The sequence below is a fragment of the Schistocerca piceifrons genome, chromosome 5, assembly GCF_021461385.2.
Source record: "Schistocerca piceifrons isolate TAMUIC-IGC-003096 chromosome 5, iqSchPice1.1, whole genome shotgun sequence".
NCBI classification, from domain to species: domain Eukaryota; kingdom Metazoa; phylum Arthropoda; class Insecta; order Orthoptera; family Acrididae; genus Schistocerca; species Schistocerca piceifrons.
Window position 1 is genome coordinate 447739714 of NC_060142.1, and position 10093 is coordinate 447749806.

The 10093-nt window shown below is 42.1% G+C and overlaps 1 pseudogene; it reads left to right on the top strand.

Moving 5' to 3' along the window:
- The first annotated feature begins 9311 nt into the window (after positions 1-9311).
- On the top strand, positions 9312-9429 carry LOC124799775 (annotated as a pseudogene).
- Positions 9430-10093: the final 664 nt, after the last annotated feature.

A 10093-nucleotide genomic window follows, 5' to 3' on the forward strand; every position in this document is an offset into this window, starting at 1 on the left:
TTACTTCACGAACTTCAACGATATAATTTGCAACACTGTAATATTGTGTATCTCAACCGTGTGCTGTGTTTAATATTACCCATTGCATGAAATGTAATTTCCAGTATACAACATCTCTGTTGCACAATGCACGTCACTAGTGCTCAGTTAGACAGTTCTCAACCAATGTCACAGCCTCAAAAACTATGGCATATAACCATATAACCTGCAATACTGTAAGATCGTGTATTTTAATTACTGTATATAATACTGCCCATTGCCTAAAGTCTTTATTGTGCAACAACAGAAGAGTGCTCAGTTTAACAGATTCTCAACCACTGTCGAGATCTCACAAGCTGCATCATCATAACCGTCTAACCTGTAATATAGTGTAGTTAATAATTTACTCTGCTTAATAATGTCCATTGTGTAATGTGTAATTTCAGTGTTAGGATACCAATTCGATGCACACCAGTCTGTGCACCTGGATTGTATCTTTGCTTATAACATTCGCTTACCTAAGAACCACTGTCCCTTTCAGACATTACGATACGATGCGATATTGCAGTGAATGTGTTATTCTGAACACGATGCTAAGTTCCTTTGTATTTATCCGGCGACACAGGGAAAGCGACTTTCAAGTAAAATGTCGCCCCTCTGCAGGAACATACATAATGGATGAAAGAGTACAGGTTGTAAACGCATTGTTGACAACATATGGAAGTTTGCGTCTGGCTGTGAGTCGTACACGGATAGCCAAATGCACAGTGAGTCTTCGGCGGTGTTGTTATGATTTATAGCCATCTCCGAGCAGCTTACTTCGTTTGATAACCCACGACGTACTCACAACGAAAGTCGACACTGAGGTTCAGTTTTACGGCCGAGTATGCGCGATCGAAAGTATTCGAAACTGAACAGATTTGCGAGTTGACGTACACGTCGATGATAACGAAGTAATGGAGATTCACCTCTCCATTGGGAGCAGCGTGGTCTACGTTAAACTGGTTGAGGACAGAGCTTATGAAACGATTCTCAAAACGACTAGCGACCTTCAATTCAGGCATTCGGATGGACACATTGGCCCTGTGAAACTGTAACAAGCAGGTCTCGGCGAGAGGACGGCCCGTGTGTTCGAGTTACCAGCAGAGATAGTGATCATAGCGTTGAGGCGCTTTGGCATTGTGATAAGCCATACGGCCGAAAAATGGACACGTTTTTCCGTGTACCCAGTTCTGAATGGGGTGTGCCAGGTGTGCATAGACCTTACGAAACAGGCCCTATTCTATCTAAACATCGGCGGATGCCGAGCCATCGTAATCTTTGGCAGCCTGCCAAAGACCTGTTCGTAATTCGGGCAAGAGGGGCGTTTCAGATCAAGCTGTATGCAACGTCGCATCTCACAACTGACGACGGAAGAGAAGAAGTTGTCCGATCTAACGGTGTTTCCGTTGACGTATGTGGTGGCCGTTCAATCTGTTCCTTCTGATTATCGATTGTCGACGGAAGCGTCGTTTTCCGTCGACACTGAGCAACCTCTTAGATTTGATTAGATTAATACTTGTTCCATAGATCATGAATACGACACTTCGTAATGATGTGGAACGTGTCAGGTTAATAAAAGATGTCTGTACAAGATATTACATTACACAAAATATTGCATGACACTAATGTTTAAGTTTTATTTTTTATTTTTTCATTTTATTTTTTTTCCTTTCCCTCCCTTAATTTGTATCTAAAAATTCAGCCAATGAGTAGAAGGAGTTGTCACCTAGAAGTTCTTTTAATTTATTTTTAAATGTTGGTTGGCTATCTGTCAGGCTTTTGATGCTGTTTGGTAGGTGGCCAAAGAGTTTTGTGGCAGCCAAAGTCAGATTTAACCCTGTATAGTGAAGATCATCCATTCTCCTGGTGTTATAACTATGCACACTGCTATTACTTTTGAACTGGGTTGGATTATTAACAACAAATTTCATAAGTGAATATATGTACTGTGAGGTTACTGTGAGGATCCCTAGATCCTTAAATAGATGTCTGCATGATGACCATGGGTGGGCTCCAGCAATTATTCTGATTGCACGTTTTTGAGCAATGAATACTTTTCTACCCAACGATGAATTACGCCAGAATATGATGCCATACGAAAGCATTGAATGAAAGTACAATGAATACTTTTCTACCCAACGATGAATTACGCCAGAATATGATGCCATACGAAAGCAGTGAATGAAAGTAGGCATAGTAAGCTAATTTACTGAGATTCTTATCACCAAAATTTGCAATAACCCTAATAGCATACGTAGCTGAACTCAGCCGTTTCAGCAGACCATCAATGTGTTGCTTCCAGTTTAACCTCTCATCAATGGACACACCTAAAAATTTTGAAATTCTACCTTAGTTACAGACTTCTGTTCAAAGTCTATATTTATTACTGGAGTTGTGCCATTTACTGTACGGAACTGTATATACTGTGTTTTATCAAAATTGATATGGCGACAGGGCACTACAGACGTACATTCTGCGCTGCCAGGGGAACTTCTGGCATCGATTTTGTAATGCGAAGGGGGATCGTGAAGGAGAGGTTAACCACCGCAGGTTTGGTAGTGAGAACCGACGCATTTTTCCTTGATGGCTACGACCCCTATTCGTTGTCGGATACCAACACTCATGTCCGGAAGCAACGGGCTCCAAAGCGATGTCAACAGAAGACGAAGATCTCGGTGGTGATGACGATCTTCAGTAGGAAAATAAGATCGTCATTTCCCCTGACGGGATTCGATCAATAACAGACTCGAACGATACCTCTCACAGTGCCATGATTCTGGATGACGGACAGCGGATGGATTCAATATCTGACCCTATTATAGACGTACTGCGACCTTTAGCCCGCCTGTTAATTCCGTGGGATGATCGCAGCACAAGCGTGACTGCGTAGTCCGACGATGTCGAGAACGTGACGTCTGCTACCTTAGATAAAGCGGTTGCTATTGCTTCACGCCACGATAGTTAAATGCCAGTGGGGCCAGTGGGTATAGGAGGGGTTCCACTGTTGACAGCAGGGCCTTCTTCAGGTCTCCTACCTCCACGTGTCTCAACAGATCCCAAGAATGCTACCTCCAAGTGCCAGGCTTATCGGATTGGCACCATCAACCTCAATACCAAGCTTCAGACGTTTCGTGACTTCTTACGGGCGACAGACCTCGAAGTCGCACTCGTCCAGGAAGTGTGCCTCAAGCAGTTCCCATCTATTTACGGATGCGACGTTTATTAGGCACTATGCACGAATAATGGCTATAGCAGTGCCACTCTTGCGAGGGAAGGCACCGTGATCGATGGTGTGACCTCCATTCTGTTAGTACGAGGACTTGCTATCACATATGAGGGCATCAGGATTGTGTAAGCGTATGTCCCCTCTGGAGTGGACAACAGAAGAGAGCATTCGAGATTTACTTTATATGAGTAGTGTCTTCTTCGACGATTCTCACAGTTGGTGTGTGCCGAGTATGAGAGCCAGAGGTGCAGAGTATGTTAATTTTACGAAACGGACCGGAACAGTGACGGAACCATTTGAACCCCTTCTTTGTGAAGATGGTCCTAATAGCTGGTTAGAAGGGTTCATGGACATGTTGATCGATGGCAGCAGCGGGTGTAGTGACAAAAGTTGGTTGCGTTCTATTTATGCTTTAAAAGATATGGAGGGGAAAGGTTCAAGAATGCGAAGGGGATGGCCTTGTGGCGGGTGTCAGGTTTCGACCCCCCCTGCCTGCCCATCCTGCTTCTACCGGCCTGATGAAATGACTGATCTACTTATTTAAGAAAAAAAAAAAGGAAGTGGTAAGGTGACCGCTCGCGATAAGCGGGAAATCCGGGTTGGAGACCGGGTCCGGCACAAATCTTCACTGTCCCCATTCTATTTTTCAGCTGATGGTCGTCCATATTAAGGGGGGTAGGACGTCAAACGGGCTGACTTGGAGCAGGAGAGTAACCACAGGACATTTTAATTTCTACTGTCTATACTTTTACAAATAAATTCATAAAACTTTATCACCATGACCAGGAAGGATTGAGGACTCACACTCATCGCAGTGGAAGTTCAAACACGTAGCAAAATACCTTTTTTTACATGTTGCTATAGGTACACTTTTCTTCCTAAGTAAGAGAGATTCTTCGATGAATTTTTCATAGCATACAAACAGTAGTTACAGGTGTATGAAACTCTAGAATTTTCCAAATCTATTAAAAAACTGTGGAAAAAATTGAGATAATTAACTACAAAACTTGAGTTTTTTCTAAACATGAAGTTTAAAATATAACAGTTCATTCATTTTTTCATAAATTAAATAACTTAAAGAGTTTCATATACCTGTAACTATGGTTTGTATGCTGTGCAAAAGTCATCGAAGAATCTCTCTTACTTAGGAAGAAAAGTGTACCTGTAGCAACAAATGCAGCCAGTAGTAAGTGAAAAATGATGAAATTTCACATGTAAAAATTTGTGTTTTGTTACGTTTTTGAGCTTCCACTGATATGAGTATGAATCCTGAATTCTTCTTGGTCATGCTGTTAAAGTTTTATGAATTTATTCGTAAACGTATAGACAGTAGAAATTAAAATGTCCTGTGGTGCCTCTCCTGCTCCAAGTCGGCCTGTTTGACGTCCTACCCCCCATAACAATTGCGAATACATTTACGTCTTTCAGACGTTAGTCAGTTGTTGCCTGGCGATGACCCAATAAGCCGAAAAGTAGTTTGAAATAAACAAAAACAGTGTACCTGTTATTCAACCTAAAAGATTTTTGTAAGCTTATGACATTCCTGTGGCGAATTATCAAAATTGTTCATTACTTTCTAGTAAAATTACATGACTTCCTTGAGTTGCGTAACTAGAAAAATTAAAAGGATTTAAGAAATTAAAATGTGTCTCCCACAAACATGGTGGATAAAGGAAAATGAGGTAACTGAAGTAGATATCATATAAATACCTCTGGATCTCTGACATCTTTATACTGAATTGATTTAAATTTCAGGTACGGACTGCGCCATTTTATTCTCCAGCATCGAAAGCTGTTGTTTGATACAGCAATAAACAGATTATAGCTACTTCAGTTATAAAGGTTTAAGTTGGTTACAGTCCCCGAGAATGTGAGGAAATTATTCCTTTGGCGGGGACAGTGTTATGTATTTGACACAAGGGTGTAGATTTGCGGAATGCTACATTCTACTACGTTGTTGAGCTACATTAGTTTATCTGCGATGTGTTCCTTATTGATGAAGCCTCTTTCTTTATTGACGTCATTCGTTTGTTGCGGTCGCCTCTGTTCTTCTTGAAGCTAGTTGGCAGGCAAGAACGTTAGGACTGACTGCAATGAGTAAATTCGCGAGATTTCCATCTGGCTTATTCCTTCCTAAGCCAAGCCGTTTGCAATAACGACATGTTGCGCGATCTACGTCACTGATAGCGTGTCCCCTGTGGCAAATAAGCCAGTAACAAGCGCAGTGACACGGAAATAAACAGACACATGCTGCAGCTGCTACAGCCGCTTGCAGACGATGACCTAAGACTGAGGAGCTCCTGTTAGAGACGATAATGTAGCCGGAGTTCATTCAACTCACCGACAACTATACAGACATATCACAGTTGCCCAAAAACGGCCAAAATCAGATCAAAAGGCCCATTAAAGACGATATCGCCAACGAAACACGTATAAATGAACGAACACTAAGTGGATATCACTACGCAAACATCGTGCTTATCACAACCTTTCCTTTCTAGGCTCGATATCGTTGCTACTTCGATTAGATCTGATCCTGAGTGTTTTTACCACAGATGGATGACTTGGGGGAGACCTTGGTTGCAAAAGTCAGCTATTTTGGCTGTTCTGGGAACTTTCGATCTTGAAACTCACGTCGTCGTCATTCTGAGAATGCCTACCATGCAGTGGTGTCGTAATCAGAGGATGGAGGGGGAATTAAAGCACAAATCCTCTGAGTCTTTAATCCGTGTCCTATTACTTTTCAAACTTGTCCCGTGGTCGACGTTCCGACCCCTTTGCTGCGATCTTCTTGAATATTCCACTAGTGTCCCTGAATAGCATTCCGGTTCACTCATAAAATGTTATTTTCAGTTCTTTTCTGGAGAAGTGGCTTTACTCAGTAAAAATCTTGCGGCTGATATTGGTGGACCGTTGTAATTGGCTAAATGCTGAAGATACGTAATGACAGAATGAGGAAATTAAAAATATTATTGTTGTTGTCCCATCTCTGTTGTTTCCTGGTAGCTGTTTATTTTCCGCGCTAGCTGCGACTGAGTGTTTATTTCCATGATAGCGAGTAACCATGAAGACCGAAGCCTGCTACCTTCATTTCCATTGAAATTATATTATTGTATTATTATTTCTACGATTTCACGGAAATTCTTTCTATAAATATCACTATGGTTGGCATACATATATTCTTGAAATCCATGAACTGACCGTATTCTTCTTGGTGCTCTGCTAATACTGATTTTATCTTTTGCCTGTATCTTGTGTGACATCTCCTAACGCTGCTATGGTATCAGCTATCAACGCACTGAAGTAGGAAGCGAAATACAAGAAATTAGCGACTTGAGGTCACACGAAAGACGCCACTCTCAGCCGAAAACGTGTGTCACCTGCGAAAGTCTGTATGCTATCATAAGCTGGGCAATGATCTTAATTTCGCGACTACACCGAAGAGAATACCCACAGAAGAAATCATCAGTATCGTCGAAGGATCTTTGTTGTCTCTTCCAGAGGTTCTAGCGGAGGAAATAACACAGGACTATGAAGAATTCTGCCTAAAGCGAAACCACCCTTGAACAGTATATCAGCGGAGAAAAGAACAGATCTTAGTGACCTCAAGAGAAATGAACACATTGTGGTCACCAGAACGCATAAAGGATACATGTCTGTTGTTTTGGAAACATTTGAACACCACGAGGAGACGGAACAATTACTGGCGAAGACAGAGTACCCTAAGGTAAAAGGTGACCCGACAGAAGATTCAAAAACAATCATAACTATTGTATTACTTGAGATATGTGAGTGAACAACGTACTGTTGGAAAGAGCAAACTCTCGAGTTTTTCATGGTTTCCGCTAGGTTCTCCAAAATTTAATGTGTTTTGTGTAGTATCATGGGAAAAGGTGTATGGTCTATTCTTCTTTGCCGAGAACACTGCTACAGAAAGCACGTGTCTCGATATGCTTGAGAACCTTCTTTTCCCACAGTTGGAGACTGATTCGAACGACTTCAATTACCGTACCACTGGCATCTGGAAGTGTGGGAATTTTTAAATCAAAGGATGGTCGCGCCGGACCAAATGATTCAGCCTTACATTACTGGCCTCCAAGGTCACCGGAACTGACTACATGATTACTTCTTGTGGGGGTTTAAAAAAGCCTCTGTTTATGAGCCTCCGTTACCAACAACAATGAATGAACTGAGACACCGCATTACAGCAGCTGTGGAAACTGTAACTCAAGATGCTCCACTGTCGAAACAATTTTAATACCGCTTTAACATATGCCGTGCATCTCAAGGGTGGGGGGGGGGGGGGGAGGAAGGTATGAAAAAACTTTTTGAGTTTCCTGTTCATCATAAAACAAAATTCATTGTATATGTTTATTAGTTTCTGAAATAGACGCGTCTAAAATCGGATGATTCTTTTTGGTACACCCTGTACTTCCAGTAGTCTGACGCCACTTCATCTGTCACACATACTATATGGGTTCTACCGAAATCTCGTAAAAATGGATGTCTGGTGTGTCCTATAGCAAACGGGATTAATTTTCCAACATTTTTAAATAGATATTTATCGAAGAAACTGAAGCGTTTTACGGCAAAAACAGAATTTCTGTTTTGAAGTATTCAAAACAACTTCTGGAAACATTATGCACGGCGAAAGCATCCCCAACTGTCATAATGGTGAACTTCGATGTCAAACCTTTGTTTGCTATCATATCAATAGCAAATACAATAAAGATAACTGGGATAAAAATGCTCGAAATATATGTAACCTAGCCGAAAAACGCTTGCGGTCGAGTCCGCGGGACGGAATTTGTGTACCCCATCTGTCTGTATTTAGTGTTATCCCATGTGAAAGTGTGAGAATGTTTTCTAAAATTTTCCAATTTGTGTAACTGAGGTGGGACCTAGGTACCAGCCCCCAATTAACCAGAGAAGACGAAGTAAGTATTGTGGAAAGATATCTTCGGAGTGGTGAAGCAACTTAAATCACTTAATAAAAGCAAGTCTTTCCGTCCAGACTGTATACCAATTAGGTTCCTTTCAGGGTATGCTGATGCAATAGCTCTCTACGTAACAAGCACATACAACCACTAGCTCGACGAAAGATCCGTACCCAAGGACTGGAAAGTTGCAAGGGTCACACCAATATTAAAAAAGGCAATATGTCCATATCAGTAACGTCGATATGCAGCAAAATTTTAGAACGTATATTGTGTTCGAAAATTATGAATTACCTCGAAGAGAACGGTCTCATGACACACAGTCAACAAGGATTTAGAAAACATCGTTTCTGTGAAACACAACTAGCTCTTTAATCACGCGAAGTGTTGAGTGCTGTCGAAAACGAATTTCAAACTGATTCCGTATTTCTAGATTTCCAGAAGGCTTTCGACACTCTACCTCACAAGCGGCTGCTAATCAAATTGCATGCTTTTGGAGTATCGTCTCAGTTGTGCAACTGGATTTGTGATTTACTGTCAGACACGTAACAGGTCATTGTAACTGAGGGAAAGTCATCGAGTAAAACGGGAGTGATTCTGGCGTTCCCCAAGGTAATGTTACGGGCCCTCTGCTGTTCCTTATCTGTATAAACGATTTAGGAGACAATATGAGCAGCAGTCTTAGGTTGTTTGCAGATGAAGCTGTCGTTTACGTCCTAGTAAAGTCACCGGAAGATCAAAACAAGTTGCAAAACGGTTTAACAAAGGTGTCTGTATGGTGCAAAAATTGGCAGCTGAGTCTAAATAATAAAAAGTGTGAGGTCATAAACATGAGTGCTAAAAGGAATCAGTTAAACTTCGGTTAGATGATGAATCAATCAAATTTAAAGTCCGTAAAGTCAACTAAATACCTAGGAATTCCAATTACAAATAACTTAAATTGGAAAGAGCACATCGAGAAACTTGTGGGGAGGGGCAACAATGACTGCGTTTTATTGGCAAAACACTTAGAAGATGCAACCGATCTACTAATCTGGACTCTTTACCATATAGGGTTAAGAGAGTACATCAAGAAAATTCAAAGAGGGGCAACACGTTTTGTATTATCGAGAAGTAGGGGAAAGAGTACCAACGGCCTTGCCGCAGTGGTAACAGCGGTTCCCGTCAGATCACCGAAGTTAAGCGCGGTCGGGCTGGGCTGGCACTTGGATGGGTGACCATCCGGACTGCCCAGCGCTGTTGGCAAGCGGGGTACACTTAGCCCTTGTGAGGCAAACTGAGGAGCTACTTGACTGAGAAGTAGCGGCTCCGATCTCGTCAACTGACATACGGCCGGGAGAGCGGTGAGCTGACCACATGCCCCTCCATATCCGCATCCGGTGACGCCTGTGGGCTTAGGATGACACGGCGGCCGGTCAGTACCGTTGGGCCTTCCAAGGCCTGTTCGGACGGAGTTTAGTTTTTAGTTTTAGGGGAAAGAGTGTCACGGATATGATACAGAATTGGTGTGGACATCATTGTAGCCTTATCTCGTTACGGCAAGACCTTTTCAATCACCAACTCCGTCCTCCGAATGCAAAAATATTTTGTTGGCGACGACTTACGTAGGGGGAAACGATCATCATAATAAAATAAGGAAATCAGAGCTCGCACAGGATGATATAAGTGTTCATTCTTTTCCGCTCGCTGTTCGCGAATGGAATAGCAGATAATTATTATGAAGTTTCTTCGACGAACCCTTTGCCAAGCACTTAAGTGTGATTTGCAGAGTATCCATGTAGATGTCGTTGTATGGCACGGGAAATCACGTAAAACAACAACCATGCTTGTAGGCACATTTGACTTCGTCTTTAATCCACTGGGAGTATTCGATCGAGGCCGACGGGCCATTACGAATCCCGGAAGCAGC